Consider the following 23,279-nt stretch of genomic DNA (forward strand, 5'->3'; position numbering starts at 1 on the left):
TTGGTATTAGAGTAACTTCATAGAACAGATAGTGAACATTTATTCTTTTTTTAAACCATGGAGCAATTGAAATAATATAGTTTAATAATTTCATTACTCAAGGATTTGAAAAAAATCTGTTGAAACCATCTGAGCCTGGTACCGTTCTTGAGGGACGGGTCTTTGCAGCTTTCTGATCCCCCGCCCTCCCACCCGCCCCCCTCCACCCCCCGCCAGGTGGCTATCAGTCTAAAATGTTTACTTTGTATTTCCCATGAAAGTGATCTGTTTTCAAATATGGCATAACGTGTACACAGTTATTGCTTTTCAATTCACTCAGTATCTGATTTTTTCACTTTCTTAATTTCTGATGTTATATATTATTTTTTCTTTCATTAGCTTTGCCAGAGTTTTATTTAATTTCAAAGTGCAGAGACTTGTCAGTTGTGCTGTTTTCTGAAGCATTAATTTCTGCTTCAGTGTTTATCTTCTTTTCCTTAGGTTTAATTTGGTATGCCTTTTTTCTGGATTCTCAGTTGGATCCTTAGAACACTCTACTTTTTCCGTTCTTTTCTACTTTTTTTCTTTGATCACAAACACATTTAAAAATGACCTTTTCTCTAAGTTCTACTGTGGCCTCATTGTCTAGGTTTTGATATTCTGTGCCTGCTAGAGCTCTTGGGGGGGATGCTGGTGGCGTACCCAACATGTGAGTGCCACGTCCTGATTTAGCCTCCCTTTCCTCCAAACAAGGGCCCCGTGGAGAATCGCTGTATGTGATACAGTGCAAAACCAGACAGTGTAGTGCTTGGTTACTCTTGAGGACTTTGTCTCCAAACCGCTGGGTTGGGACCTAGCAATAGCTTACCAGTTTAGTAGCCAGGACCTGTAGAAAACTTTTTTTTTTTTTAACTAAAGCAAAATCAGTTTGAATTTATTGCCTACGACCAGAGCATCTCCCAAGCCCCAATGAAAGTTTTAGTAGTATTTAGAAAAGCCTCACATTAGCACCAGAGGAAATGAAGCTAGAAGCTAAAGACAGTGAGAGAGAGAGGATAAAAGAGCTTTTGGCTCAGAGCTCATGGCTTAGCTTAGCTGGCCTAGGTTGCAGGTTCATCTTGCTCCCTGCTTCTTTCATGCATCTCTAGAAGATAAGGTCCAATTGGTGTCCCTTGGGCTGGGAACAGTGTCCTAGGGTGCAGAGCACAGTGGGAAAAGGGAGAAGGATCATAGTTCCAAGAAAAACAGGGTGGGCATCTCTTGGGCAGGGCCTCCATAGCTCCATCGAAAATCCATTTCTGTAACCCCCAGAGTGCAGAGTGTAGGGGAACAATTATCTCAATTGGGAAAACATGGATGGTCTCCCCTCTCTGGGTCCAGCAGGGCCTAGAGGGGTAGGGGAGCCTTCTGCACCCAGCCTGAACATGTTTGAGTCAGTAGAGAACTTGGCCCAGGGGTCACAGTCAAGGGAAAATGCAGCACCTTGGGAGACAGCCTTTCTTCCCTTTATCTGAGCTCCACAGATAGCAGTAAAGGCCGTGGGTATAGGTCAGGGACAGAAGGGATGGGCTGTGAGTTTAACCTAGAAATCAGTAACAATTTTTTTTTTTTCCAAAAATGAGAAAAGTTTTTGGACTTTAAATAAAAGTAATACATGCTAGTTTAAAGAAATCAAAGAATATTAAAAGTATATGAGTTGGAAACTGAAAATCCCTATTCTCCATCCCAGTGTAATCTCTTTCCAGACTTTATAATGAGTACATGAACTTACCATCTTCCCCACAGTAATGTGTTCATACCATACATTTTTAATTTTGGTATTCTTTTATTTGCTCATGAATATGTTGAGGACATCTTTCCATCTCAGTACATCTATCTTGGCCCTTTAAATGGCTATGGAGTCTTTCATTTTACAGGTTTATTGTGATTTGTTTCCTATTGATGGACATTAACAGCTTCAATTTTTGGCAATTATAAATGACGTGGTAATTTATATACTTATACATATATTTTTTGGTTATTTAAATAGGACAAAATCATACTAATGGAATTTTAATTGATATTACCAAATTACCCTCCCAAAAGGTAATTTGATAATCTCTATCAAATTTACTGTCCCACTTACAGTGAATGAAGAATTATCAGTCTTTAATTTTTGCCAGTTTGGTAGGTGAAACCGATATCTCATTTTATTAGTAAACTTGAGAATGTTTCAAATGTTAATCATTTTACATTTATTCTGTGTATCACATATCTATTATCTACTCTTAATTAGGTTGTCTTTTTATTGATCCATAGAAGTTCTTACTATATTATCAATATTAATCTCTATTATGTATTTTTTAATGATTTAAAAAATTTTTTCAGTTACAGTTGATGTACAATATTATATTAGTTTCAGGTGTACAACAAATGATTAGACATTTATATAATGCATGAAGTGATCACTCTGATAAGTCCAGCACCCCAACCGACACAGTACATCACCACTACAACACTGCTGAGCATACTTCCCATGCTGTACTCTACCTCTGAGACTGTCTACAACTGGCAGTTAACCTCTGTTATATTTTGAAAAAAAATTGTGGCCTCTTATTTGTATTTCATTGTGCCTGTCCTATGAAATTGATTTTTATACAATTAGAATTCATGAATATTTTGATGCCCAAGTTTTTACTTTTAGTTTTGCTTTAGATACTTAGATCTCTAAGCTGAAATTTATTTTTGTATATGGTATGATAGAGATTGAATTTTCCCCAAATAGAAAGCCTATTATGTCCAGTCTATTTATCAAATATTTATAGTTTCCCAATGATTTATATTTTACCTTAAGCATTTTATAATTACTCATATAGTCATGAGTTTTTTAGGGCTTCTCTTCAGCTCCATTGAATTATTTGTCTGATTTTTATGTCAGTATTCCATTGTTTTAATTACCGCAATTTTTATATAACAGGTTGGTTTTGAAGAAAAAAATGAACTCATTTTTTCCACAACATTTTTTCTTGGCTTTTTTTTGCATTTCCTTTTCCAAATAAGCTTATAAACAACTTGTTAAATTCTATGAAAAATGTTGGGATTTTTCAATTGGAATCCCATGGAATTTATGGGTTTTGGGAGATGGGGGAGAATGGACACCTTTATAATGAGTCTTCCCATTCAGGGAATGGGAAGTATAGCTTTCTATTTATTCTAGTCTTTTTGTATGTCCATCAAAGTTTTCTTCATATGGCCCTACACATTCCTCTATAGTTTATTCCTAGGATGTTGTAGGTTTTGTTGTTGTTGCTGAAGTGACAGGGATCTTTTCTGTTACACTTTTTAACCCGTTACTGCAGGTATATTAGAAATGCTCTGGTTTTTGTCAGCTGCTCTGGGATGCTTCCTCTGACACTCCAGCTTCCTAGGCCCAGGCAGCCCCTTGCTCCCTCAATCCCCAAATGTGTTGTCTATATCTCTGTAGCAGTATTTCGGGGTCTGGTATAAGTTCCTAGTTCATGAAGTGCTCATCTTACTCGATTTCATTCCCCAGTACCTGGCACAAAGCCTAGCATGCAGTGACTCCGTTTAATAAATACTGTGGAATCAGATTGATGAGAGAGACAGTGAGCTTCATCTCCTCACAGTGTGACAGCCTAGGCTAGTGCTAGTTGCAGAATCTAAAGCAGCCCTGGCCCCAAGCCTGGGGGCCGTGAGCTGGACTGCAGAGATAGGGCCCTTGCCCTATCCCCACAGTGAAGAGAAGGTCCTGGGCCATTTTCCCACAGCAGACATCAAGGAGGAGCCCTCTGAATGGACACCTCTTAATTATCCTGGGACTGACAGCCCACTTGTCATTAACTCTCATTAGGACTAACTAGTAGGGAGAGTTGCCTTTTTGGTTCCCAGGCACCAGAAGGCAGCATGAAGCCCACACTTACCTGTAGCTGCTCTTTGGAGATAAAGAGTCATCGAGTCAGAAGCTGGGCTTGTGAAGACCACTGGTGATGTTGGCTCCACATCTGTGTGCCTGGTCTTCTTTCTCAAAGGTAGTATCTGTCTCCTCCCTACTATTCTCCAGAGTCTATGACCTCCCCACCCCCCAGGTAGTTTCTAGGCAAAGTTTATTCCTATCAATGTGCTAATCTTTCTCATCATGTTTGTATTTTAAGCTATTACTTGTAATTGGGGAAAAAAAGACACTATTTCTTGATGAACTGCCCAGTGCAAGGTACTCTGCCCTGTCCCCCTGCCATACTGCAGGTCTCCCATCTCTGCTGCCACAAGAGCTAGAATGGAGATGGAAATCTCTGCCTGCCCAGGAATGCTGGGTCCATTAGGACCCATGAACAAGGGACCCCCCTCATCCCTGGAGCACAGGGGCTGCAGACCTGGAGATGCGAAGATGCTTGCTGCTCTTAAGCAGCAGTTAGGATTCCTGCCTTTAAAGCAAATGGGGAAAGGGGATCAACTTGGCTTGCACGGATAAGAGGAATGCCAATTAGAGGTGGGCTGTGAGCCACTTCGCAGTCACTCTGTAACGGTTCTCATGTATCTGGTTCAGTGTATCACCAGGTTGTGTTGGACGATGGTGGTGAACGGTGAACAGTGAACAGTTCTCATTTAGCCTGTGCTCTGTGCTCCTCCTCCCTTCTGTGCACAGGGCAGCAGAGGAAATAGAAACATTGTCTCTGGCTCTTCTGCTAGTTTATTTAAACCCCCAGGGAAACAGTGGAGCCAAAGGTTCACCCAAGAGGTCGGGAGGGAGGTAGAAGTACTGCTCTGGCTCCCCGCTACTCCCACCCCCAATCCCTGTCTTACTCCCTGCCCTAGTGCCCACCTGGGGTTCCGGAGCAGTCTCAGGGCTGGGAACTGTCGCCATGGATCCCGCCTGCAAGGTGCCAAGTCCTGGGGCCCCTTGTGGCAGCCACAGCTGTATCTCTGCCAGCTCTGGAGGAGCCGCCTTCTCAGGGTGCCTAGCAGAAACTCTGACAGATGGACCTCTGTGAACCGTGGAGTTGTTCCAAATGCCTTCTACTGGAGTGGAGCGAGTTCTGGCAGTGGGGCTCCAATGCCGGGCTGCTCAGCTTTAGCTCACCTATTGGAGAAAGCCTTTTCCATGACCCTGCCTCCTTGCCCACTTGTTCTCTCTCTCAAAGAGCAGAGATGCTGACCAGTGACTGGTCGAGCCTCCATGTGCACATGCTGGGGTAGGTGAGTGGAAAGAGACTGCTGTCCTTTGTCAGCCTTCAAGACCCTCAGTTCACCCAATTTCTGAACCAACTGGTTTCCCTACTTTCCTGCATTCATCCTCAGTCCCATAGGGCTCTTGGAGGGAGCCTCTCAAAGGGCAGCCTGAGAACAACCATAGACACCAGGGTTGATCTCTAAGGATGGGACCTAGGAAGCTGCATTTGTAGCCAGCTCCCTACAGGTGATTTCTCTGCCCACTGGACTTTGAGAACTGCCAGTCTGTGAGGTAATATAAAAGAGGCTGTTTATTTGGGGCTCGTGATGCTTGATGAGGACTGAAAAGACATACTTTTAAATGCTGCCATGGTTTTTGAAAAGGCCAGCCTTATGCAAGCACTTGTGAAAAACCAAGAGAGACTGACTATAAAAACTGAAATTTCAGATAAGATCAAACTGTAGGAAATAGTTAAAACTTTGTTGTTGTCTATTACAAAGAATGCACATCCATTGCAGAAAAATTAAGAAGTTCAGGTAAGCAAATAGAGAAAACAAAACATCTATAATTTTACCACTCTTTCTAGAAGTCATATATATTTAAAATTTTTAAATGTTTATTGATTTCCCTCGATTATCAAAATTATGTTTATTATAAAATGATTTATTTTTAATTACAAAATTGATGTAAAATGTTTTGATTCGCAAATCTTTTATTGCTCTCTTGTGATCCACATTTCTTTGTGAATATATTTTGACTTGCTTCACTTATTTTTTGTGTGTGTGATTTTTCTTATGAATTCCTAAAAGAGCTTCATATATTAGTGATATTAACTCTTTACCATACCTTGGCAAATATTATAAATGTCTTTTAATTTTTTAATGTTTATTTTGGTTTTATTTTGACACTTTTTTTTACATGTTTATCTGATCAAATCTAGTTGTAGTAGTTTATCAAGTTGTTTTTTTGTTTTGTTTTGCCTAACAGAACAAACACTGCTTTTGCAAATTTAAGAGGAATTGAAAGAGACTGGACAGTTAAAGGCCAGACCAGTACTTCTCACATTTTAATGTTCATCCAGATCACCTGGGAATCTCTTTATACTGCTTCTAATTCAGCAGGCCTGGGTAGAGCCTGAGGCTCTGTAGTTCTATCACACTCTCAGGTGATGCTGATGCTGCTGGTTATTGGACCACATTTTAAGTAGCAGGGAGCCAGAAGTTTCCAAACCCAGCTGATCAAAGAGGTACTTGAGCATTTTGAAACAGAGATTTTGGGCCATATCCTGGAGGTGTCCAGCTGTGGGACTGCGTCCCTGTGTGGATCTTTGTGGCTGGGTGACTGAGACACAATGCCTTGGCCCTTCTGAGCCCTTGAGTTCCTTGTCTTTAAGATGGAAAGACAGTGCTTACCTCAAAGGGATGTAGGAGAATTTAATGAATGAATAAAAAAAAACCCAACTTTTTTTATGAGCCAGCAAAATAATGTCATAATCAACTATTGGGCCTTTTTGGGGGGTAGTTCTGACAAATTTCTACTTCTCTGGTGATTGATATTTTTAATATTCCTACCTCTTCTTGAATAAATTTTCCTAAAAACTTGTCCTTTCATTCATTTTTTCAGAGTTTTTGGTAATACACTTCATGTATTATTCTCTGACAACAGTTATATTCCTCTTCACATTTTTAACTGTTTATTTATGTTTTTCTTTTTTAAATGATCAGCCTTGCCAGTTTATTTTATTGGTCTTTTAGAGAGTCACCTCTTAGATTCATTTATAAATACCACTACATTTTGTTTTCTCATCAACTATTTCTGTCTTTATCTCTACTGATTCCTTTTTCCTGCCTTTCTTAGTTTTTATTTTCTAGCTTCTTGGATTGAAACTTTCATTTTTTTCTTCTTACTTAACAAAAGTGTTTTAGAAGCATGAATTTTTCTCTGTTAATAGCTATTGTTTTCATTGATATTAATCTTCAAATCTGTAACTATAACTTTTTCCCACAGAAACAGCTCTATTTTTATACTCATATCAGCTTACATATTAATGATATTTAAAGTACATACCATAACAAGTACAACTAGCATAAACAGATTGAAAGTAAATGTAATTGTGATTTTTATTCCGCCCCACTCCCACCCCCACCCCCCAGAGTGATTTAGGAGACTTACTTCCAGATGTGTTTCTTTTGGTTAGAGAGGGCTTGTCAGGCACATTCCAGGCTGTGATTCTGTGCTCCACATGGGCCTGTGTGTTCTGGTGGAGCCTGTGCATGTGTGTCGCTGAAGCTTCGGGTTAGCCCTCTAGGGTGTGCATGAGGAGTTGCCTGTGCCCCGTGCATGTGGGAGGAAGGGGTCTCGGGAAGAGAGCTGGTGGTTCCTGTTCCAAAGCTCTCTGCTCCTCTCGATAGCCAGCCCAGACACTGTCCAGATGGCCCCTTTCTTACTTGCCTGTTGCTCTGCGGTTCTTGTCCAGGGCCTGGTGCCTGAGGCTTATTGTCCCTCATTGGTTGGAAGAGCAGGGGTCTGGGGTGAGAGGGGACTTGAGTCAGAGACCCCGAATTCCAGAGCCCTCCTGCTGCTGCTACTGCTGCTAAGATACCATCCTCATCCTGTTTCCTGTTCCTCATCTGTAAAGTGCAGATAATGTTACCTTTTCACAGAAACTGGAAGAGTCTTGGAGATCATCTAGTAACATAACTCTTAAAAAATTTATTTTATTTTGGCATAATTTCAGGGCTTCAGAAAAGTTGCAAGAATAGTACAAAGAATTCTCTTCATTCATTCTCAAATAGTAACATTTTACTACATTTGCTTTATTTTTTTTCTGTCTCTTTCTCTATAGTTTTTATCTGAACCATTTGCAAGTAGGTGGTAGACATGATGAGTGTGGACTTTCTAAAATCACCTAAATAACCACAGGGCAGTGATCAGAATCAGGAAGTTAATGTGGGCGCAACACCTCCGCACAGTTAACCTATGGACCTTAGGAATACGAATAACTCTGCTCTGTAGACCTCATTCACATTTTGCCCATTGTCACAGCCTCTCTTGTAGGAGAAAAATCAAAGGATAACATACATTCAGTGGTCAGGTTTTTTTGCCTCTTTCAGTCTGGAGCAGAGCCTCAGTCTTTCCTGACATTTTAAAATAATTTTTTAAAAGCAGAGGAGGAATTTGAGACCAGATAGGTAAAACGACTTGTCCAGGGCTTATAGCAAGACAGTCTTAGAAGACCTGGGGCTGGGAATCAGGTCTCTCTGAAGTGCTCTCCTAGTTACAGATCCAGCGCCCCCAGCCCGCCCCCCCAATCCCAGGCGAACATTTAGCTCCTAGGTCTTTATCTTCAGCCAGCTCCTCAGGCATAGAGGTGGGACAGGCACAGTTCCCCAGGGAACTGCCTTCTCCTGCTCGTCCGTCCACCTTTGCCTCTCTGTCTGGAAAGCCAGGCCACAGCACCCCGCCTCCACCCCTTCTCTTGCTGGTTTGGTGTTGGCTGGGGATCAAGGCCATAGCTGGGGAGAGAGAGGGACTTTAAAACTGGTCTAGCCACTGCCTCTCCCTTGAGAAAAGGGCTGAGGAACAAGGATCACAGCCTTGGGTGGGGCACAGCTGCTGCTTTCTGAGTGACACCCATGGGTTTGGGGTGTGGGTATTAACTCCCCCTTGGCAGCTTTGGGATTAGTGGCTGGGACTTGTTCATCACTATCTAGAAATGGGAGCTGGGGACATGGCCCTAGGCTGAGCCAGAGTAAGCAGGTCTAAGCAGGTCACCTGTTCACCTGCCCCAGGTCCTCCTGTGCAGATTCTGGGGCGGTCTTTTGCATTACAAGGGGGACACTTAACAGATAGTTGACTGTAAGATTATCTTGCTCGAGCCTCACCCTCTTGTATTGTATGAAAAACATTCGTTTTCTTTAACAAAATTATTTGCCTTTAACTTTTTAAGGGCAAATTGCTTAATTGTTGGTTGCTTAATATATATTCTTGATTTATTTTTATTTTATTGAATCTTTTGTAAACTCCCCTCCCCAAAAAACTTTTTGTTTGTTTGTTTAATAAGGACCTTTGGAACCAACCTACATTTCCTGTCTGACTGTATCTATGACTGTTCGGCTCATCAGCAGGTTTTTTGTCACTGGTTCTTGGATTCAGGGACCCCCGCCTCTGCATTTTCAGAGCTCTTGGGCAACACCAGCTTGCTTGCTTCGCTCAGGAGTTGCCACGCCCTACTATCCTGAGGGATTCCTCTCTCCAAAGCTTGGCACTGAAGTGGGAGCTGGTCTCCGCACCTTGACTACTACCACCACTTTTCCCTGAGATAAGATCTCTCTTGTTTCCACTTTCACTTGTAACCCAGGGAGGAAGTAAAAGGAGAAGAGGTTTTGCCTGTCACTCCTCTGTCCTTCTCCCTCCGCCTTTGGGGTGGGCTCACCAGATCAGCCATCCCCTCCTTGAGCAAGTATTTAGTTTCTGCTTTTGTCTTAAAGCTTCTGACAGAGACGGAGACGAAGGTTTCTCAATTACAGTTTTATTGAGATATAATTCACATAACATACAATTTACCCATTTGAAGTGCACAATTCAGTGGTTTTTAGTATATTTTTAGTATATTCAACCATCACCACTGTCTATTTCAGAACATTTCTATTGCTCCAAAAAGAAACTCAACCCAGTAGCATTCCCGCCTCCTTGCCCCGCTCGGTCCCCTCAGCCTCAGGCAACTGCTCATCTTTTTGTCTCTTTGGATTTGACTGCTCTGGCCCTTTCATATAAATGGAAGCATACAGTATGTGGCTTTTCACATCTGAATTCTTTCACTTAATTTGTTCAAGGTTCATCTGGGCTGTAGCCTAGATAATACTTTGCTCCTTTTTATGCCTGCACAGTATTCTTCCCCAAAGGCAGGCTAGGGACATACCTTCTAAGTTGTCACCCAAATGATGAAACACCCGTGCTAATGTGGGTAAAATCCTACCTGCTGTTATCAAGGTTGTTACCTACAGCCTGTGGGGCTGGCAGAGTCCGTCCTTTCAGCCCTGAGTTTGTGCCGAGTTTTCCATCCCTGTCCTCAGAGGAATCACAAGCCCAAATAGAGGTGGGAGAAGGAGGAAATAAACCATTCCGATAGCCAATATGTGCCATGGGAAGGTAGCAAAATGTGACAGAAACTAGACATTCAATCTCAGGGGCTTTATGTATGCTAAATAGATACCAGGGAGAGCAGTACAGCTATTAAAAACAAAACTCTTGCAAGAGTAAAGACTATGGAAAATACTTATGATACAGAAAGGGAAGAAATTAGCATTAAAAAAAAAAACCCAAATGTACTTAATTTCTCCAGTTTTATAAATTTAGTTCATGTTGCATAGGAAAGAAAAGGCACTGAATGTAAACTATGGCCATCTCTGGGAAGTCAGAGTTTCTTGTTTTTACTTCTTTTTCTTTTCCACTTTGCAGACAGAACTTCCTGTTCTCCCATCTCTCTCAGCTGAAACTATTCTTTATCTTCCTTATTATTCTATTCTTATGACCTTTCATTATTGTCTTGGGTCCTACCAGGGTTCTCCCTGGCCGTAATGAGTTTTTAGTAAGCCTTTGATATCCTGTCAGTAACTACACAGCTTCACTCAGAGATAAACTCACAGTTAATGAGTTTCATTGCTTTCACCACGTACTCAAAGCCTCAGACTATGTAACAGATTTATGCTGCCACACACATTTAGAGATAGTGGTACAATGTCTGCTGTAAAGGAACCTACCTTTGCATGGAACCCAAGACAAATCTAAACACCTAGAAAATCTGTCAATGAGGCAGAGACTGCTTTCTCACTGCTGTTATCACCAGTGCCTAAAAGTGACTTTCAGGTAGAAAATGCTCAATACATATTTGTTGGAGGGATAAATGAATGGCTATATAATTGTGTATATCGTGTATGAAAGGTAAGATTGCTGTAATGTGCTGATAGCATCAGTAGGTAAAATTTCATAATTCTGTGGGGCTACTACAGCTATTTTCACTTTTTTAAAAAAGTCCCTCCTCTCTTTTGTTATTTGCATGCATAGTTTTGCATAGTTGTAATCATAAGCTTCATGTACACTATAGCGTTGTGCTACTTTTACTTTCCATTTTATCCAGCATTTTCCCTTGGTGTTTATAATTTATGGATTTTGATGACTATGTAGTGTTCTACTGAGTCGTATCATCATTTTCCAAACTGTTGCTCTCATCCTGAGTTTTTAGTTTTCACTGAAATGTAAAAAAGATTTTTTGAGGTGCAAATTTATAAACCTAAGTTCCTAAGAACCATACTACGAAATGGAAGGGTCTTTATTGCCCTTGATACATTTATCTGTTTATTTGCTTGCCTTATTTATTTTTACCTTTTGAACAAAAAGAGAAGATTGAAGTTGCGAGTTAGAAGGCAGCCTGGCTTGGGAGTTGGGAGACCTGAGTTCGACTATGTTCCCGACAGTGGTGTGCTGGGGCGAGAGCAGAGGGGTTGGCCAGTCAGTGAGCCTCCTATTGTGATTGTCACCATGAGAAGAAATAAGTGAGGAGAAATCAGAAGGCAGGTCTGAAGTATTCTTAAAGAGCGGTTGACAGGACTAGGGTCTGCCTACATATGGAAACATAAAGAGGATGTCAAAGATGATGGAAGGGCATTCTCTGGAGGCCCAGGACAATGACTCTTCACACGAATTTGTAAAAAGGAATGTCCAGAGGAGGAGTTGCTGGGAAAGGGGACAGGTGCTGGGTTAGGATTTAAGTGTGTTGGGCCTAAGTTGCGTCCAAGTAAAAAGTATCTGGTAGCTGGAAAGCAAGCCAGAAGCTTGAGGAGCAGTTCAGGGGAAAGGAAGCTTTGGGGCTCTACGTGCAGGCTGAGCGGTGGAGCCTTGAGTGGAAGTGAGGTTTCCAGGAAAGCTGTGAGGGTGAGGGGGGAAGGGTGGAGAGCAGCTCTGATGAGGGGATCCAGAGAAAAGGGAGAGAACGGTGGAGGACCAGGATCCTGTGGAGGGAGGTGTGGGGTGGGTAGGGGAGTGGGGCTCTGCCACAGAGAGGCTGGAGGGACAAGGACTCCCAGGGCCTTCCTTATCACCCCTGACCCTCGGGGAGAAGATAATGGATGAGGAGGGCCCCGAGGTTCCTGTTCCCCTTTTTCCCAACATTGCAGACAAGACTTTCAGACGCATTTGTACAAGAAGCCAAATTACTGGCATCTTTCAGTTTTCTGGGCTAACAGACCAGCAGTGACTGTGAATAATGAGACTTTACATGGAGACGTGTTGTACGATATTTCCAGGGGTTTAGGACAAATAGAATGTATTCACGCTCCCTAATTTCCTGCCTTCTGGACAGCACCAGGCTTCCCTAAATGGCAGCTTTCCCCCTTTTCCATTTCCTAGCCCACTGAGCGAAGTCAGTTTTATGACTGATGGGTGAAGGCCACTCTGCCAAAAATTACTTTTCCTCCAGATTTCTGGATAGTGGCTTAAAGATTAATTTATTTGAATGAAAGAAATTTAAGTCCTCGAGAAGGGAATGGATGGAGACAAACTCTGTAGGCAGGGGTCCAATGAGAGGCTTGAAATCCATAGTTATTGATAGTCTCCTACAAATGTGGGAGTCATTCTCCAAAAGATGACAGCCCTGGCAGTGGGGAGGCCATGGGTATCCACTGTCAGCTCCAATGTTAGATTCAGCTTTTGCACTTGCCAGTTATGAGCCTTGCAGTACGTCATTTAACCTCTATGTGCCCCATGTGCTCACTCACTAAATGGATGTTGGCTTATTGGAAGAATTGAAAGGTTGGTTACATTTAAACATAAAAATGCTTGCTTAATTCAGAGTTTAGCACCCAGTGCTCAAAACTGTTAGCTGCTGTCAACGTCGTTTTCCTATAGCCCTCGCCCTTTGGACACACCTGAACTGTCAGTGGGTTACATGAGGTGTGGGGCACCTTTAGGGAGAGTGCATGGGACCATTAGTTAAGGTCAGTGGACTGTGGTGCTGACAGTGTTTCCTTTCTCATGCCCTGAGCTATTTAGACTTTAGGTAGGAAGTGGGTGGTGAGAGCTGGGTATGAGCCCCGGGTAGGTGGAGCTGTGGGAATGCCCGCCCTCGCTGGGAACCGAGGGGGGCTTTTCTGGCAGTGAGACGTGCACTGCGTGGTTTGGGCCATGGCCCCAGCGCTGCTGGAGCGGGTGTGTGCGTGTGCGCGCGCGCATATGTGCGTGTGTGTATGTGTGTAGGGGGCAGAAAGTCGGGGCTCCTGCTGTCTGGCCGAGGAACCGCTTCAGTGTCCTGACCTGCTTCTCGTGTGCTGGCGGCTTTGGAGGCAGCTGCTGCTCCTTGCGCCAGGCCTCAGATGTGGTCGGCTCAATTTCCTCCCGCTGGCCTCCGGCCGGCCGCCACCGGCTGCTTGAGGCAGGGGCTTCCGTCAGAGTGCTGGCTCCCGCTCCCGCCGAAGCTCCGGAGGCTGGAGGGGGAGCCTGCCGAGCGGCCTGCGGCTCTGCACCTCCCACCCCCACCCTTCCTGCCACGGGTCGCCTTAGGGGAAGACCCAGCTGCTGGGGGAGGGGTTTCTGCTTGGGTCGGAGTTGCCGGGCTTTCCAGCCCAGCAACTTTCAGAGAACTTTCAATGCGGGGAATTTCAGGCTTAGTACCTCACCTCAACTGGACCCTGTCTTACCCTCCCAGAGTACTGCTCATCTTGTAGGATATTTCTTGCTTTCCACATATGTGTGTGTGTGGAGGGGGGGTAACATAACAATTCTCTAGCAACAGAAATAGCAAGAAGAAAATTCACCCATGAATTCCTCTCCCCAAGGCTCCCTTCCAGTTCAGAGGCATGCATAATTTGTGCAGTTTCAGGTGTGTTGTAGCTACTCTCTGAAACTTACCCCTGAATAAAAATGTAATACCTACAATAAATTCTGGAGAAACAAAAATATATTCACTCTCTACCACCAGAGATGAGTACTGATGAGTTAACATTACTGTGTATTTCTCTTTGGTGTTCTGTGTGCATTTTTAATGGAATTGAATTCTTAAATTAGGCAACATTTTGATTCCTGTATCTTTTTTCACTTCAAATAGTATAAACACTTCCCCTGTCATAAAAACCCTCAGCATCTATTTATGACTACAAGTATATTCTTGAGTTCGATTTTTTCACTTAAGACATTTCTGTTTTTATACGTTCTTATTCTATACCATCTTAAGCAGTTATACCTCTACTGATGAAATGTACGTTGTAATTTTTCTTACATATTATTAGAAACATGGACTTGACCTAGTGTTTTATATACAGGCATACCTCATTTTATTGCATTGTTTTAATGAGCTTCACAGATGATGCGTTTTTTACAAATGGAAAGCTAGACCCTCCACCATCAAAAGGGTTATGACTCACTTTATTGTGGTGATCTGGAACCAAACCCGCAACATCTTGGAGGTATGCCTGTGTGTTAAACAGATGAAGCATAATAATAAATACATGTGAACTCTCTACCCAAGTTAAGGACTAGACTGTTGCCAGCCTCACTGAAACTAACTACCTGGGTTTTTTTCCCCAACCCTATTTCCCTGTTTCATCTCCGGAGATAACCACTACCTTGACTTTTGTGTTTCACATTTCCTTGCTTTTTAAAAAAAGTTTTAATTACATATATTTGTATTCTTATGCAATACATTTAATTTTCCTTTTTTGTTGTTTGAGTGTTTTAGAATTGGTAGTCTATATATAGTCTTTTGAAGCTTGCTTTTTTTTCCACTGAGCATAGTTCCTAAGATTCATTCATGTTCCTGTGGTTCATTCACTCGCACCTGCTTTAAAATATTCCATTGTCCATTGTGGTTGGTGGGCACTTAGAATACTTCTCTGATTTAGTTTTTATGCATCATGCTGCTGTGAGCATTGTATGCACACCTCCTGACACACAAGTGCAGTTTCTCTAGGGGTGGAATTGCGGACCATAGGATACACGCATGTTCAATATTAAAAGATAACGCTGCAGACCTTTTTAGAATGGTGTTCTCTTATGCCCTCTGCCAGTGATATTTAGAAAAAAATTCTGCTACACCTCACCAGCACTTGTTATTAAACTAAAATACCGTTTCATGGTGCTTACTATGTACCTGGTACTGTTATAAGTTTTTTTCCTGTATTCGTTTAATCCTCATGACAACTCTGTCAAGTTAGGTACTGTTTTTAATCCACAATTTACAGATGAGATGAGATACAGAGCGGTTAGGTAACTTACCGTGGTAGGTAAACGGTGGGGGCAAGATTGGAACTAAACATTCTTGCTCTTAAATTCTACATACTGGATATTAGATGGAATCTCACAGTGGCTTTATTTTGTACTTCTTTAATTACTAATGAAGCTGAGTATTTTTTCATATATTCCCCATTTTCTTTTCATGAACTATCATAACATTTTAAAACCATTCCCCTGTTGTTTATTTGTAATTCTTCACTGTTAATGTAGGTTATTTGTAATTCTTCACTGTTAATGCTTCTGGGAAAATTTTTGGCACATTTAACTTTTATATTTCCTCTGTGTCTTAGTTATTTTGTTTACATTTCCTGTAGTGAGATTAAGAATAGTACTTAGTGGTTAAAAATGGCTGTGCTCTTTTGGATTGCTGTGTGATCTTGGAAAAGTTACTTAACTTCTCTGTGTTGTGTTCTTATCAGTGGAGGTAAATTTCTACTTTGTAGGAGTTTGTGATGATTGGAGGAGATAAATGAGTGTGCCATGATTAACATGATACTCGGCACATCATAAAAGTGTTCCATCCTAGTTATGTAGAGACTTTTCCTAGTTCCTCCTTTTCTTCCCTGAAACCACATTAATTACTATTGGGTCAGAGGGCATGAACAGTCACAGTCCTATGCTTCTGCCAGATATGATGACCTCAGGGAGTTTGGCCTCGTTTCAGCTTTTTCCTGAGTATCACCCCAGCCATTGAGAGATCTGCTCTATCTGTCCATTTTGTAGTATCGCTATGTACATAGTAACCACAGGAACCAGTACCTCCCCTCGCCTCATGCAACAATACCCTCTGCCAACACATAACAGTCTTGAGAAGTTAGACATAACCTTCCGAGATTTGCTGTCTGCAGAGAGAGTTTGGATGTGGAGAGAGTGCAGACACAGGACCAGGCTAGCCAGTGTACACAACACATACACACTCTCACACTTGCAAAGAACAGGCAGTTGTGCACATCCTTTCAAAGATTCTTCTAAAAGTCTCTTCCCTACTCACAGATTTTTTTTTTTCATCAGTAAATCCCAGGAGAGGAGAATCCTTTTAGGAAAGGAATAACTGATCAAATCTAGATGGAACATGCCGTGAATACAACCCATGTGCTGTTAGAGGGAGTCAGGCCGTCTCTTTGGGCGAGGAGAGGAAGGAATGGGCTTTTCATGGAGGTGGACACTGAGCCCTAGGACTGGGGCACAGGGTGGAGCTGGAAAGTCTAGCTCCTTGAACAGTGGCTGGAGGATTGGAGGGGCTGAGCTGATGGTACTACGTGGGATTTACTGGCCAGCTGAGTGGGGAGCACCCACTGCTGTCTTGGAATTCCCTGAGAATTCATTCTTAGAGATTCTGCTGTACAAGATGCACCTTAGACTGGCCCGTCTCCTGGCCACTCACCTTTGTGGAGGTTGACGGCAGACATATTCATCCTGGCTGAAAATACCTTCTTAGATCTGTTTCTTCTAAAATGGTGCTTAATTGCTGACGGTGATTAAAACAGTCCTAGAGACTCCGTGCTCTTCTAACTTTCCCTTCCTAGAAGTCCTGAGAAGGTATCATCAATGAGGTCTTTGTTCCCTCAAGATAATAGTGTTTATCTTCTCACCTTCTTCCCATTTCTCTTTAATAGAGGACTGTTGGTCTGGTTTTTATGTGTTGATTCTCTGAGATTTGGGAAAAACTTGGAAAACCTGGTGGTGTTTCTGCACTTCTAATTGTGTTATGGACCAAATGAGGTGCCTGAGGGGTGGAGTTCCAGACTTCTCCAACCTTTCCTGGCATCCAGGGGGCCGTTGTTGAATACCTGGGGATGTCTGGGGGGACCAGCTGTGGTTATTTGAGAGCATAAGAAAGGAGTTGGCTGTACAACAGGAAGCAGGTGGGACCTCGGGAATCCTGACCAGGCAGGGTGCAGGGGCAGACTCCAGCAGAGGTTCCTGGACCCCCCAGAGAAGACCTGGAGTCTTTTGATGGTGAGACCTGTGACTGAGGGTAGCAGTGTTGTACATACACATTACCTCTTCATGAGCAAGGTGAAGGTCAGGTCTCTTCTTGGATCTGAGAAGAGCATTTACTCCTCCCATCTTCTAGTAACAAAACCCTATTGCCCCCAGATGATGGGAGCACACCCCTAACCTGGACAATGCTTAGCCTGCGACGGGCCAGAGCCCTCCAGAGATACTGTGTGAGGCAGAGAAGAGACCTGGTAAGGCTGGGAGTGTGGGTCACAGTGAGGGCAGGGTGGAGTTTTGTATCTGGAAAGTGGATGTAAGAAGGGCCAGAGCAGACACCTTTGGTGGGCTTTTCTGCGGAGGGCAGTTGGGGGTTGTTTGAGATGAGTTGTCAAGTTCTTGAGTCCTTTGGGGCAAAGGCATTCCTGATGGCATTGGCCATTTTCAGACCTCTTCTGTGCATCCACTGTGACAGGTGCCCTAATAGAGGACCACCGATTCTGCCCAAAGCTTCTGTGAGCTGTCCTCTCAAAGTCCAGGGGTGGAGAGGCTTGTGCCAGCCATGTCGTGGGAGGAAAAAGCAACAGATCTTTTTGAACACATACTGAGCACTCTGTGCTGGGTTCTGAAGGTGTCATGGAAGCCTTGTCCCCTGGGAGCTTACAGAGTGGTTGGTCATACACTCTTAGGAAAAGATCCGCAATAGAAGGTGGCTGTGTGTGCTGACTGTAGAGTCTGGTTCAGACCGTGTGGTGGGCAGGACTGGTCAAGGGGGACTTTATCAGGAAGGGATTGATCCTCTCCATTTAATCGTTTGTCTCTAGAACCACCCTTCATCCCCATCTCTGTTCTCGCCTTAGTGCAGGCCCTTCTTATCACTGATCTACACAGTGACGTTAGTCTCCCAAGTGGTCTCCAGGCCACCAGCCTTGAACTCTGCAGTCTGCTCTGCGGGAACACCTGAGTAACCCCCGTGAAATGTAAGTCCGCTCGCTGTGTTGTGCTCACACTGTGAGCTACACACCTGCCCTCCCCACACTGTGTGCTCAGGGCGTGCCCAGCAGCTTTCCCTTCTCCAGCCTGCCAGGGCTTCTAATGAGTCTGTGCCTTTGAGATGCTGGTCCCTCACTCTGCAATTCCCCCTCTTTCCCCCTCTTCAGAGTACCTGCCCATCTTTCAAGCCTCATCCTGAAAGTTACTTGGAGGTGAAATCTTTCTTGACACACATGTTCACTGGCCGGGAGAGAACTCCCCTCCCCTACCATCCACCTGTGTCCCTCAGGCCCTGGTATAGACTGTTTGCACTGCACTGATATGCTTTAGGGCATTTGTTTGTTTATAGGTCTGTTTCTTGCCTTTCACCTTATAAACTTCTTGATGTTCCTGAAATAAACAGTCTGGTCTATTGTTGGGTAAGAAGCCACCCTGGAATTTAGTGGCATAAAACAGCCATCATTTTATTATGCTCATTTTATCCATGCAGTCTGTGGATCCAGAAGTCTGGAAGGACACGGTGTGGGTAGCTTGTCTCTGTTCCTTGATGTTTAGGGCCTCAGCTGGGAAGGCTCAAAAGCTAGAAGTAACTCGATGACTGAACTAGAAAGTTCCTTCACTCACACGTTTGGCAGGTGATGCCAGCTGTTGGCTGGACCTTAGCTGGGCACCTACATGTGCCCTTTCCACGTGGCCTGGGTTTCTTCACAGTGTGGTGACTGGGCTCCAAGAGTAAGTTTCCCAAGAGAACTAGGCAGAAGCTGTATTGCCTTGTATAATCTAGCTTTGAAAGCCACGTAGTATCACTTCTGCCATTGTCACAAGCCCACCTGGATCGAAGGAGAGGAAACATAGACTCCACTTCTCCATGGGATAAGTGCATGTGGGATCGAGGGATTGTAGTGGCTATCTTTGAAAAATAAAACATGTCACAAATGCTAAACACTAGATATATGCAAATGGCAATCTTAAAATAGGAAAGTTGAGCAAGGGTTTCAAAATATGAGGAAGAGTTACGAAGTCGGTGACCGGGAGTCTTGAGGGAGGGCGAGATATGTTCAACCACAGATTGTAGGGTGGAGAAAAGACTGTGTGTGTGTGTGCATGTGCATGCATGCACACATGTGTACGGTGGAAGAAGAGGCTTGGAGTTTGCAGAGTTGTTTAAAGGAGCCACTGTCAGGTTGGACAATTTAAACAATGTGTACGAACACCAAGGCTCAAATTAGGAGAGCAAGGACAGAAAGGGAGGAGATAGAATAGAGAGGCATTCACGTTCAGAATTGTTTGGATTTGGTGACTGGGTGCATTGGAGGAGCAAGGATGATGTTTGTGTTGACAATGATGAGAGCAAGGACACTGGCAAAAATAGGAGAATTGGAGAAGGAGCTATTGGAAGTGGGGAGGGGGATTCAGTTCTGTTTCGGATGAGCTGGCTGACTTTCCAGAGGTTGGAGTTAGCTGGAGGTCCAGGCAGAAGGCAGATGTTGAGAAGTGTCCCCACAGTGGTGTTTGCTGGAGCCCAGAGGGGAGTGACAATTGAGGAAGAAAGTGTGGAGGGATTTAGAGTTGGGGCATGTCCTATCTGGGAATTTGAAAGGACCTGAACTAGCCACCATTCTCTTCCTCCAGCACTGTCCTGCCAATAATCACCAATAACTGCTTGGTTTTCTTTTCAACATCTCCATTGATAAGAGCTTGCTCTACCTCCTGGTTATTAAAGGGACAGGGTTAGTGCATTTTTTAGTGTCTCTAAATATAAAAACTTTTCCCTAAATTGAGCCTAAGTTCTCCCTAAAGCTTTAGTCACCTTCTAATTCCACCTCTTAAGGCCACTTAAGATGAGTCTAATTTTTTTCCCAAATGACGGGTCCTTAGATAAAGACCTTTTCGAGTTTTTTCTTCTTCAGAACCAAAGGACCTATTCTTATGATTTTGAACTGTCCTGCTCTATGCCCCCTCCAAGGGTGCAGCCCCAGAGAGAAGGCTGTGTTTCAGGTAGGGACTACCTGGGCAGAGCACGGCTGTCATTGCCTGAGCTACAGGTCCTATTCTAGTCAGTCCTGTGTGTCTATGGGTTGGGACCCATTAGTGGACTGTGAAATCAACTTAGAAAGTTGCGACCTGCATGAAAGAGGGGGAGGGAATGATTCATGAATCTAGTAAGGGGAAATACTATTTTGCAAACTTGTCACATATATAAGTATGTAATAGATCAGTTTCTTCCTGTGGATTGTACTAAAAAAGTTTGAAAAAACCCTGGGACGTAAGACCCATTGAAACTGCCCAGGCACATTATATGGTCACAAGTGTACCATCAGTTAGAGTCTTCTACCCCTCCTGACTCGTAAGACATCTTTATGTGCACTATTGCCATCATTATGAGCTTCTTTTGCCTTTAATTTGCACAAATGTGGTTTGGAGCCTAAGCATAAGACCCTATTTACCTTGTTAGATTTTTTTTTCTCTCCAGCTTGTTGACCTTTTGGGTGTGGTCCTGTCTCTTAACACAGGTTGTGTCTCCTGTTTTCAGCCTGTTAAGTAAGTGTGCCTTCACTGTCATTATTGATAACTATGTTGAACAAGACAGTTCTGGGGACATAGCCCTGTGGCAGACCACTAAAGATCTCTAGTTGATACACTGCTTGTACTCTGAGCATGGTCATTCAGCCAGTGGTGAGCCCACCCGCCCAGCCTGTACTTCTCAGTAGCTGACCCACTACGGGATCACTCCAACCTGGAGCCCAGTCAGAAACCCGTATGCCTCAAGGGCTTGACAAGTAACACAGATGAATGAAGTGATAATTACTTTAGGCAGTTGATAAATAACCCCTGACCCTTGGCCTTGGTTTCAAGAAGTAGTGCTGAACAGCAAAGCTGGAGGGGACCTGGAGCGATAGTGCCCAGTTGTAGACAGAGTTGCCAGGCAGCAGTGTGGGCCTTCGAGAAAATCTGGGTTTCATGTGAAATTGGATTTTTTAATGTTGGCAAAACAAACAAATACCTGACACTGTACAGGTTTTCCCAGCTATCTGAAAGCAGAATGTTCCTATGAAACCTTTCGTAAGCTGAAATGGCGTAAAGCAAAGAAGCAGTTACCATTAATTTATATGGAAAAATTTTTGAGTGTTCCCAGATCCGAAAAACAGTCTACCAAATCATACTAAATACACTAAATTATGTATAGTTTTACACTAAGCATAGCACCCTTAACGAGCTCTTAGGCTTTTCTGATACCTGAGGGCACATCTTGCTAACAGATGCACAAAATGAATCTAGGTAAAGCTCACAGACAGTTCAATTATGGCACTTGATGCCAAGATGCTGAGTGTAGTTCCTGGGGAAAGGGTTTGGAGGTGCCACTCCCGCTCCCCAGGGCACACCCTGCCTCTGTAATGACTTGCTGAGAAACAAATGCCGAAAGCTATTTCCCCTTTTTGCCTTTTTTTTGTAAAAGTGAAAATCCTCTTAGAATGTGTTTCAGTTAGCGAAAACAGGCACTAATGTTGGTCTTTCATAAAAATGAAGTGGTGTAATGCAAACTTTTGAAAAGCAGAGGATACCTGTATAGGCCAAACAAAACAAATCTGTGGCGGATTTGGCCTACAGCCCTTGAGTTTGTGACCTGTCAGCCACGATGTCTCCTCATCCCCTGGTCCAGTGAGGACATGGCACACAACAGTAAGATTAGTTGGGCGTTGATGGGTTGCTGGCCGTCGGTGAGCCCGACTCCTGTGGTTCCTTTAGTTACTCACTCGGGGATAGTACCTGGATTGTTCTCACTCAGTGTCCTGAAAGTTGAGGATAACACTTACCCTTTTCTCATCTGATGGCAGGTTTCCTCCAGGATCACCAGCAAGTATGAGGAATGTATCAGTGGGATCCTCTGGCCAGGAAATTGTGATGTAAAGTTTCTTAAAGTCTGCCGCCCACCCTAGGTTCACTTCCCTCATATCTGTGTTTACTCTTCCCTTTCTTCTACTTTCAGTCTGAAGAGCATGTTTCTTCCCAGGGAATTCAGAGACACAAGAGCAGCCCTAGCCCTTCCTTGTTCTTATTCGCACACCAAAAATAACTTTTGAAATCCTTTCCCTTGTCTTGACCATTTTGGGGAAGCCTCAGCTCATGTAGCATTCGTCTTCCTGGCACTGTTTTTGTAAGACCATGCTACTCTTCCATGTTTCTTCTTGGCTATGCATGCTTCTTCTGGCTCTTACACATAAGCATGTAAAATTTGACCACTTCAGAGTCTAGCCTTTGTAGCCACATAAGTTTAGGTTTCTAAGAAGGAAAGAAGGGAGTGCCTAGTGATCAGCCACATTCCTAGAGGAAAGTTACTTGTTCCTAGTTCTGAAAGATAGTCTTCCACCAGAGAAAGGCTGGCATATTCATGGCCAGTGGGAGATGAGAGGCTTTTCACTGGACTCAGACTGTGTTACTGCCATGGCTGTGGTCAGGAGGCACAGAAGTCAGGAAGATTTGGGTCTGGTGGAGAGGCAGCTGCTTGAATAACAGTAGTGGCATGTGATAAATGCTAATAGAGGCACGTATTGGGACCGTGGGAACCCAAGAGAAGGAGCTACAAGTAATTCTGCCAACCAGGTTAAGAAGAAGGTGACATTGTAGGATAAGCCAGGGTGACCTCACAGAGCCTGGGAAGGGCATTCCAGGCAATGAGAACTGCATTGGCAAGCCTCAGAAAAGCATGTTGGAAAAGCATGAGGATCTTTGAGGCCAAAATCGGGGCAGTGCTGAGGATGAGGTGGGAACCACAAGCTGGGGCCTCTGCTCACCTCCCTCAGGGCTGATCCCAAATCCCAGTTCCCCACCACTGCTTTGGGGCCCACGATGGCTATGGTTGACAGACTGGCGACTAGTATCTTTTTACCATCTGTTTAATACACTTATATTCTACCTG

General features: G+C 43.6%; 1 protein-coding gene across 8 annotated transcripts in view; it reads left to right on the forward strand.

Annotated features, from left to right (window-relative positions):
* Window positions 1-23,279, forward strand: part of TET3 (tet methylcytosine dioxygenase 3) — a 99,169-nt gene that overhangs the window by 25,744 nt on the left and 50,146 nt on the right. The window contains exon 1 of one of the 8 annotated variants that reach the window (XM_039852647.1): window positions 13,031-13,036. The exons of the other annotated variants lie outside the window; for them this stretch is intronic. The gene's annotated coding sequence lies outside the window, so the exon portion shown is untranslated. Of the gene's footprint in view, window positions 1-13,030; window positions 13,037-23,279 lie in introns of those variants that run through there. 8 annotated transcript variants of the gene reach the window in all.

Source organism: Pteropus medius, unplaced genomic scaffold (genome assembly GCF_902729225.1).
Source record: "Pteropus medius unplaced genomic scaffold, Ma_sr-lr_union100, whole genome shotgun sequence".
Taxonomy (NCBI): Eukaryota; Metazoa; Chordata; class Mammalia; order Chiroptera; family Pteropodidae; genus Pteropus; species Pteropus medius.